Source organism: Dama dama, chromosome 19, assembly GCF_033118175.1.
Source record: "Dama dama isolate Ldn47 chromosome 19, ASM3311817v1, whole genome shotgun sequence".
In the NCBI taxonomy this organism is placed as follows: domain Eukaryota; kingdom Metazoa; phylum Chordata; class Mammalia; order Artiodactyla; family Cervidae; genus Dama; species Dama dama.
Genome location: NC_083699.1, coordinates 44,727,094 through 44,736,607, shown reverse-complemented (window position 1 = coordinate 44,736,607; position 9,514 = coordinate 44,727,094). Strand labels below are relative to the sequence as shown.

Below are 9,514 nucleotides of genomic sequence, written 5' to 3'. Positions count from 1 at the left end.
TCTCTTGTTTTGAGGTGGGTCTCTTGTAGACAGCATATATAGGGGTCTTGTTTTTGTATCCATTCAACCAATCTTTGTCTTTTGGTTGGGGCATTCAACCCATTTACATTTAGGGTAATTATTGATAGGTGTGGTCCCGTTGCCATTTACTTTGTTGTTTTGGGTTCACGTTTGTACAACCTTTCTGCATTTCCTGTCTAGAGAAGATTCTTTAGCATTTGTTGAAGAGCTGGTTTGGTGGTGCTGAATTCTCTCAGCTTTTGCTTATCTGTAAAGCTTTTGAATTCTCCTTCATATCTGAATGAGATCCTTGCTGGATACAGTAATCTAGGTTGTAGGTTATTCTCTTTCATTACTTTCAGTACGTCCTGCCATTCCCTTCTGGCCTGGAGGGTTTCTATTGATAGATCAGCTGTTATCCTTATGGGAATCCCTTTGTGTGTTATTTGTTGTTTCTCCCTTGCTGCTTTTAATATTTGTTCTTTGTGTTTGATCTTTGTTAATTTGATTAATATGTGTCTTGGGAAAAACAGTGGTTAGATGCCACAAAGTAGGTGGCAATGCCTTAACCGTATGCGTGTTGTTAGGCCCGAGAGCCTCTTCCATCCTTGTCAAGGGGAGTGCTAACCTTCTCTCCTTTCATACAACACTATGGTGACCTTTAAAAGATCCCATGCATGCACTGCTACACTCAGTGCCCCCAGCCCAGCAGCAGGCCACTGCCAACCCATGCCTCCACCAGAGACTCCTGGACCTTGGGACTCTTTAAACATGTCTTTAATTACTCATGTTAAATGGTAGTATGGTCTGTCATGAATATTCATGTTGACCATTGGCTATGACTCCTGAACTAGTTGGAAACAGCACTAATGTCTCCAGAATGCCTGTAAACTACTGGGGAAACAAATACATAAAAAGTAGAAGCAAATTTAAGGGGAAAAACATACAAAAACAGCTCTCGTATCCAGGAAACATCCATTGCTTTACTGGGTTACCTTTTCATGCCTGCCTAGCATCACTTTTCTGGATTCAACCTTCATGGCGAACCAGAATTGTTTCTAAGGCAGCTCTGATTATGTCACTCTCCTGCTTAAACCTTTCTCTTCCACCTGTAAGATAAAGTATAAATTCCTCAGCCCTTCACTTTCCATCTTGATGTCAGATTCCATTATACCTTTCAGACTTCATCTCTCACCTCTACTTCCCTCTGCCACCCTCCCAGCCCCAGTCCCTACACCATATGTTTTAGCCACAATGAGCCACTTAGAATTCCCTGACCATGACACATGTCATCTTCTTTCCTCGTCCATTGTGCCCTATGACTTCTGTTTCAGTGATAAAAGGTCCTCATATCTCAAGGGGTAGTTTAAATATTACTACACCAAAAACGAAGCAGCCTGTCCCTCTTCTTACAATTTCTGTATAACTTTCTAAGACAGTACTTGTCAGAGGTGCTTTGATCACTTTCCCAGTTGATTGTGAACACCTCAGAATCAAAACTATTGATAGTTTTGTAGTTTATTATTCATATTTTGTTCCTAATACCTAACTCAGGACTGCAGATGTATGAATAGTGGTTAAAATAATTTTAGCGGGATGAAAATATAAAGGAGCTTGTCTTTGTTTTATTTTCTGTCTCCCTACCATCATTTGGCACTTCTCCCCAGGGATTCATTTTGCTAATCACAAGTGCCAGTTCCCCTTGCTCCAATACCACATCGCAGCAAAACCTTAGATACCAATGAAAGTAAGGTGACTCTCACTAATTCCTCCAGGGTAAATGAAGGATGTTCTGTGGAAGCTGCTAACGCAGAATTATAACCTGATAAAAAACAGCTGCCCTGCCTCACCTGCTGTCATCACTACCGTTCCAGAAACTGCCTGCAAACTCGGCTTTCTGACAACTAGAAGCTGTTCAGCATCCTCCCTGCTGATTTGCTTTCTGGCGGAGCTGAAAAGGCACCAGCTTGTAGTCAGAAGGCCTGAATTCTGGTCTTGGCTCTGCAGCTTGAAATGCATATGACTTTATATAGGACACTGAGAGCTGTGTCTCTGTTTCCTTGTGTTCAAAACAAGAAAAAGGATCCTTTCCCCACTCCTACTGACCTTGCTGGACTCTTATGAAGTTTAGAGAATGTAAAGAATTAGAAATCCTTTTATAAAATAGTAAACTCATCACTGGGATGGTGGTGGTGGTGGTGGTTTAGTCGCCAAGTCGTTCATGTTTGACCCTTACAACTCCATAGACTGTAGCCCACCAGTCTGCTCTGTCAATGGGATTTCCCAAGCAAGAATACTGGAGTGGGTTGCCATTTTCTTCTCCAGGGGATCTTCCCAACCCAGGGATCAAAGCCAAGTCTCTTTCATTGCAGGCAGTCTGGTGCATTGCAGGTAGGTTCTTTACTGCTGAGCCACTAAGGCTTCCCCATCAGGGGAATAGTGGGTAGTAATACAGTATTATTTACACTTTAGCCCTGGTGGTCCGGTTTTCCATGATGGTTTTCTTTAGGAAAATCAAATTAAGTACAATGTCTAACATATAGGAATTTCTACAAGAAGGTCAAACTGAATACAATGCCTGAGGAGATAGCCAACAATTTCTTTATCCATCCACCTGTTGATGGGTGTTTGGGTCATTTTCAGTTTGGGGCCATTACAAATAAAGCTTCTATGAACATTCATGTACAAATCTTTGTGTGTGCTTTCTTTTTTCTTGGGCGGAATTCCACTAGGAGTGGAATGACTGGATCATATATTAAGTGTAGGAACATTATTTTTTTAATGACTGTACAGAGGTCCTTTATTTAGCTGCTCATAATTTTTAAGCAATATTCCATTGTTGAAAATTTAGACCTTTCTGATTTTTCACTGTTGTAGCAAGTAATATATGATTTTTTGGTTGAGGAATGTGGCTATAGATATTCAACTTGAGAGAAAAAAAAAAAGGCACCCAAAATAATGAGTAAGAAGGCATTATGAAGGAAACCTGGAGATGAAGAGTATGCTGTTAGATAATTCTGGGTTTTTCAGTGATTGCAAAACAAGCATTTTGTGTTGTTTACTGGGAAGCAAAGTGGCATGAGACTTTAAATGAACCAAAATTTGAATTTAAAGTTTATTTCACTGTTTTGTTGTCAAGTTCATGGAACCATGATTTAATCATAATATTCCTTGTGAGGCAACTGCAATAAACTTAAGTGTGATCTTTTGTCTCTGGAAGTTATAATTAGCCATCTGGTATACTTTTAACATTTTGTTAAATTAAAAAACCTTAAAACATATAAATATAAATAAATAAATACAATGCCTGAGATGTATTCTGTGATCCAGGTAAAACACCAACCTCTACCACCATAACCTGGGACCTTTGCTAGGCAGTCCCCATTTGAAGTACATTAACCAGTTGTTACCAGAAGCACCATTTATATGTAAGACCACATGTGCAGACTCAGTTTAGCCACGGGAGACTAGTGACCAAAGAAATGCCACATCCTAAAAATACGTGTGCACCCATCAGAGAGGTGACTGACTAATCTGTGCAGGTATTTCTGATGATATTCCTTGAGTAATGAGGTGGTTCTATGTCATTAGACATAGAATAGGACATAAGGTCTTATTCTACTTAGAATAGGACTATAAATCTATTTTGATTAGAGTCATGAAAAGTCACATGGGATAAGTGATAAGGAAAGTTGCCGTAGAGAATTGCTAACATAATAGCCAATAGAATTCTCTGGGAAGAGTAGCTAATAGTGTGATCAGTGTGTACCAGGCACAATCCTCTGGGCTTGTCCTGCATTCTCTTAACCCACAATCCTTTGAGGCAGAGTTCCCTGACAGTCCTATTTTATAGTTGAAGAAAATGAAGTCATATATATACTCAGAGTGTAGTGCAAGGATTCAAACCCATTCTATAGCCTGGATGCTTAACTCTCAGTCAGGTCCTGGTCTGTGTGAGGTCTACCAACAGCTAGAATTTCCATGAAGATTATTGAGGGTTATTTGGGTAGAAGTGTCAGGTGTTCATTTACTCTGTATGGTTTTTCTGTACAGTCAACTTCAATAAATTGAGGTGAGAGGAAGCACCTGGATGCTTATTTTTTTAGATTGCTGTCCAATGGCTACTTGCCTATCCAAAAATTTCTCTACTTCTTGTTCAATAAAGAATCCCACTTTTATATGAACTGGCAATATGCCCATCTACAACTTATAATTATCAGACTCCTCTAATGCATGTATAACAATATTCTGAGCAGGGAGATGGTAATGGAAGCATTACTATGGAGTAATTTTGTGATTTTTCCATAAAAGGGAGTTAACACAGCTAGGAGGTGCACCCTTCTTTCATCCTGCTTCTTCCTTTCTGTTGCAGGATCTACAGACATGGCGAGCTCTCCAGTAGTTGTGTTGGACCATGAATGCCTTCAAGGTGAAAACCAAAGGCAGAGAGAAAGAAGGAGTCTGACTTTCTAATTATTCACGGCAATACTGAAGAGCCTATTCTACTTCCTTTTCTATTAGAAGACTAAACCCTGAGTGCTTCCTGTTATGTTGGTTTTCCTTTCATACAAAATCAGAAGTAATCCTAACTGTTAAAGATTACTTGGAAACTTTCTGAGTTTGTCTCTGTCCCATAACATAACACTCTAGATTAGCACTCCACTATGCAAAGAAATTTTATAATTAATTCCATTCCCTTTGCTTGGTTTTTAATAAAATTTGGGAAAAGTTGTTTTAGGTAGAAAAAAACTGAATTTGTTGATTAAAATGAAATCTGTAGGTTCACTTCTTTTCCTAGCTCTAATTAAAATAAATCAACCAAAAGATTTTGGATTTGAATCCAACAGAGAGGAACCATCTTTCCTCTTCAGTGCTCCAGAAGACAGGCACATGGTGGGAGGTTTGTCCTTCCTTAGACTGTACATCAAATACATTTTCTATACTATTGTGATAAATCTTCTAAATCACCCACATTGAGCCTGGTTGTGTGAATTGATTACTGCAGGCCAAAAAGTCCAGCCAGAATTTGTCAGGGTCTAGGATAAATCACAAAATTTATAAAACCCAAGGCATTTCAGCACATTGTGAAATGTATCCATTGAAAGTGCTCTGAGGGACCAACTTCCTGTGTCCAATGACCCCTGTGACCCCAGTAAAAATTGTGACAATTATATTTTCAAAAGTAAAGCTCCTAGAAATGGTCCTAAGGGCAAACATTGTTTCTTTCCACAAATTCCAATTCTGTTTTTAAGTTCTTAAATTATTCACCTTTTGTCTGTTACATTTCCACCCTTTGACTTGAATGCAAGAATCTTAGAGCCTAATGAATGTAGCAAGCCCTTCAACAAATAAAAGGCTTAGCAAGGTGAGTAGCCATAGTAAGAAAATAACCAAAAATTAACAGCTCCCATCATCACAAGAACCACCATCGTTATCACCTCCTCCACTGCCAGCTACTTAACTTCTCCTCTGTGCCCCTCTTCTGCTTGGTTTCTCCTGTGTTTTACCCGAATTTGTCTTAAATTGTTCCACAGTGTGGAGTAAAACTACTTTGCTCTATCTTATTTGATCATAACTCCCTCCTCCGCTCTTCTGATTCTCCAAAACAAGATGAAACCTTAATTGAAAGTTCCTGTGGTGGGTGTGTGCTAAGTTGCTTCTGTCATATCTGACTCTTTGCGACTCTATGGACTCTAGCCCACCAGGCGCTTCTGCTCATGGGATTCTCTGGGCAAGAATTCCAGAGTGGGTTGCCATGCCCTCTTCCAGGGGACTTTCCTGACCAAGGGATCAAACCTGTATCTCTTGCATTGTCTCCTGTATTGCAGACAGATTCTTTACTGCTGAGCCACTGGGAAATCCCAGAAGTTCCTGTTAAAAAAGTTGAAACATGATTTTGCTGTACTTAACTATCACTGAACCCCAACTCAGGTATTTGAATAATTATTTTCTGTTTTTGTAATGATTAAGTGTTGACTAACTTCACATTAAATTAATCATTAAAGCAAAGCTCATTAAAGTGCAGATATTAAAAGTTTTGTTTTGATTGCTTTTGAACAGTAGGAAAGATTAAATTTATTCATCTCAATATTCAAAAGAGAAGGTAGTATGAAAATACATATGAAGAAAGTCAAACGACCTTAATGTGCCAAAATAAATGCTTCTATTTTATAAGTATTGGCATTTTTTTTGAGGAGGTGAACAGGAAAGCATTCAGTTGTCAAGAAGAGAGGATGTTGCATTTTTCTAAACTTGAATGGTTTTCCACTGAGTAAGGTTTACTTCAGTGGAAACTTCAGTGGAAATGGAAGAATATTCTATTTGTTCTTGTGGCAGGGGTAAAGGAGATGAGGCTGTGGTCACATTTTAGGAACAAATCAGAGAGAACTGGAGAATCTGAAAAACAGACATGAAAAAATAGAGAACTGTACCAGGAGCAGGAGGTTAGAATAATGGTTAATATGCAAACCCCAGTAAGCATTTGCAGGACTTTTTGATGTTAATTGAGATTGTTCACAAGTTTTGTTTTTTTTTTTTTTTCTTTTTGGAAGGATGTAGGGAATAATAATAGCCACAACAAAAACTACAACAACTAACACTTAATGTTTAAAATGTGGGTATAATATTCTAAGTTCTTTTCAAATATAGCATCACAGCAACTCTATGAAGATGTATAATTAAGCCTCTTTCTTAGATGAATAAACTGTGCACCTACAAAAGTTGGGAGACAATCCTCCGCGAGTCTCTCATGTTTTTGTACAACTTGTGAGCAGAGGCACTGGCAGGTTTTTTCCAGACTATCTATTCAGGAATGTTTGTATAGCAAACTGACTGGGAAAATAGAGATAACATCTCCCTCGGGTGCAAAGGGCAAGTTTGTTAATTGCCCTGTGTAATAAAGATAAATCTTTCAGGACAAAGTTCAGGCAGGCTTACAGTCCACTATAAAAGATTCAGGTTCCCTACACTTGAGGTTCCTCTCTTGTGGACACAACCCATGGCATGTGTAGGCATCTCTTGCTCTCTTCCTATCGTCTTATCAGAATTGGGGCTGAGGGAACTGGCACAGATGCTGGCACTTCAGCCACTGCTGTTGCCATGAGTAATCAATTTCTTTGTCTCTGACTCAAAAGTCTCATATCTTCTTCCAGTATCCATGAAACTGTGACAGGGCTGACTTGTTGAATGGCAAGTGGGAAAACATCCCAAACTCCTTACAGTTGTGATAAGAGGTTGACAATTTATCCAAGGCAACTCTGCTAAAAAGTTGTAGAGCCAGGAACTGGACCAGCACAGGTAGTTCCACTTCCTAGCACATGCTCTCTCCCATCACATTCAGTTCAGTTCAGTTCAGTCACTCAGTTGTGTCCAACTCTTTGTGACCTTATGGACTGGAGCATGCCAGGCCTCCCTCTCCATCACCAACTTCTGGAGCCTACTCAAACTCATGTCCACTGTGTCAGTGATGCTATTCAACCATCTTATCCACTGTTGTCCCCTTTTCTTCCTGCCTTCAGTCTTTTACAGCATCAGGATCTTTTAATGAGTCAGTTCTTCCCATCAGGTGGTCAAAGTATTGGAGTTTCAGCTTCAGCATCAGTCCTTCCAGTGAATATGAAGGGCTGATTTCCTTTAGATTTGACTGGCTGGATCTCCTTACAGTCTAAGGGACTCTCAAGAGTCTTTTTCCAACAGCACAGTCAAAAGCATCAGTTCTCCAGCACTCAGTTTTCTTTATAGTTCAACTCTCACATCCATACAGGACTACTGGAAAAACCATGGCTTTGACTAGATGGACCTTTGTTGGTAAAGTAACATCTCTCCTTTTTAATATGCGGTTTAGGTTGGTCATAGTTTTTCATCCAAGGAGCAAACGTCTTTTAATTTAATGGTTTCAGTCACCTTCTGCAATCATTTTGGAGCCCCCCTCAAAACAAAGTCTCTCACTGTTTCCTTTATTTTCCCATCTATTTACCAAGAAGTGCCGGGACAGGAAGCCATGATCTTCGAATTTTAAATGTTGAGTTAAAAGCCAAATTTTTCACTCTCCTCTTTCACTTTCATCAAGAGGCTCTTTAGTCTTCTCTGCTTTCTGCCATAAGGGTGGTGTCATCTGTGTATCTGAGGTTATTGATATTTCTCCTGGCAATCTTGATTCCAGCTTGTGCTTCTTCCAGCCCAGTATTTCACATGATGTACTCTGCATATAAGTTAAATAAGCAGGGTGACAATATACAGCCTTGAGATATCCTTTTCCTATTTGGAACCAGTCTATTGTTCCATGTCCAGTTCTAACTGTTCCTTCCTGACCTGCATACAGGTTTCTCAAGAGGCAGGTCAGGTGGTCTGGTATTCCCATCTCTTGAAGAATTTTCTCCAGTTTGTTGTGGTCCACACAGTCGAAGGCTTTGGCATAGTCAATAAAGCAGAAATAGATGTTTTTCTGGAACTCTGTTGCTTTTTTGATGATCCAACGGATGTTGGCAATGTGATCTCTGGTTCCTCTGCCTTTGCTAAATCCAGCTTGAACACCTGGAAGTTCACGGTTCACGTACTGTTGAAGCCTGACTTGGAGAATTTTGAGCATTACTTTCCTAGTGTGTGAGATGAGTGCAATTGTGCAGTAGTTTCAACATCCTTTGGCATTGCCTTTCTTTGGGATTGGAATGAAAACTGACATTTTCCCGTCCCATGGCCACTGCTGAGTTTTCCAAATTTGCTGGCATATTGAATGCAGCACTTTCACAGCACCATCTTTTAGGATTTGAAACAGCTCAACTGGAATTCCATCACCTCCACTAGGTTTGTTCATAGTGATGCTTCCTAAGGCCCACTTGACTTCACATTCCAGGATATCTGGCTCTAGGAGAGTGATCACACCATTGTGGTTATGTTGAGTCATGAAGATCTTTTTTGTATAGTTCTGTGTATTCTTGCCACCTCTTCTTAATATCTTCTGCTTCTGTTAGGTCCATCATTTTTGTCCTTTATTGTGCTCATCTTTGGATGAAATGTTCCTTTGGTACCTTCTGAGCACCAGGATCCAGGAGAAAGGAGCAGTGACCCCAGAAGAAACTGACCCAGAAATGCCCATGAGTGTCTAGGAGTCTCCAGCAGAGGTGTGGGTCGGCGGTGGCCTGCTGCAGGATTGAGTGCACTGAGGTCAGCAGTCCATGCATCGGACCTTTTGAAGGAGGTCGCCATTATCTTCATTACCTCCACCATAGTTTGGCCTCAGGTCAGGCAACAGGGAGGGAACACAGCCCAGCCCATTAACAGAAAATTGGATTAAAGATTTACTGAACATGGCCCTGTGCATCAGAACAAGACTCAGTTTCCCCCTCAGTCAGTCTCTACCATCAGAAATCTTCCATAAGCCTCTTATCCTTATCCATCAGTGGGCAGACAGAATGAAAACCAGTCACAGAAAACTAACCAAACTGATCACATGGACCACAGCCTTGTCTAGCCCATCACATTAAAAGACTCTAAGTGACATAATAATGTAACTGAA

The 9,514-nt window shown here is 40.1% G+C and overlaps 1 non-coding gene across 1 annotated transcript; it reads right to left on the bottom strand.

Annotated features, from left to right (window-relative positions):
• Positions 1-524: 524 nt before the first annotated feature.
• Positions 525-650, bottom strand: LOC133074319 (U6atac minor spliceosomal RNA). The gene has a single exon (XR_009697163.1). It is a non-coding gene; the product is annotated as a U6atac minor spliceosomal RNA (small nuclear RNA).
• Positions 651-9,514: the final 8,864 nt, after the last annotated feature.